The following is a 704-nucleotide window of genomic DNA, read 5'->3' on the forward strand; positions in this document are numbered from 1 at the left end:
TTTTTTCAGTAGCCATGTATGGATGTGAGAGTTGGACTGTGAAGAAAAGCTGAGCACTGAAGAATTGATGCTTTTGAGCTATGGTGTTGAAAAAGACTCTTGAGAGTCCCTTGGACTGCAAGGAGACCCAACCAGTCCGTTCTGAAGGAGATCAGCCCTGGGTGTCTTTGGAAGCAATGATGCTAAAGCTGAAACTCCAATACTTTGGCCACTTCATGCGAAGAGTTGACTCATTGGAAAAGACTCTGATGCTCAAGGGATTGGGGTCAGGAGGAAAATGGGACAACAGAGGATGAGATGGCTGGATGGCATCACTGACTCTATGGACGTGAGTTTGAGTGAACTCTGGGAGTTGGTGATGCACAGGGAGGCCTGGCATGCTGCAATTCATGAGGTCACAAAGAGTCAGACACAACTGAGGGACTGAACTGAACTGAAGACTCTTGAGAGTCCCTTGGACTGTAAGGAGATCCAACCAGTCAATCCTAAAGGAAATCAGTCCTAAATATTCATTTTAAGGGCAGATGCTGAAGCTGGAACTCCAATACTTTGGCCACCTTATGTGAATATTTGACTCATTTGAAAAGACCGTGATGCTGGGAAAGATTGAGGGCAGGAGAAGGGGATGACAGAGAATGAGATGGTTGGATGGCATCACCGACTCAATGGACGTGAGTTTGAGTAAGCTCTGGGAGATGGTGAAG

This window comes from Bison bison, unplaced genomic scaffold, assembly GCF_000754665.1.
Source record: "Bison bison bison isolate TAMUID 2011002044 unplaced genomic scaffold, Bison_UMD1.0 scf7180017864529, whole genome shotgun sequence".
Classification (NCBI taxonomy): Eukaryota; Metazoa; Chordata; class Mammalia; order Artiodactyla; family Bovidae; genus Bison; species Bison bison.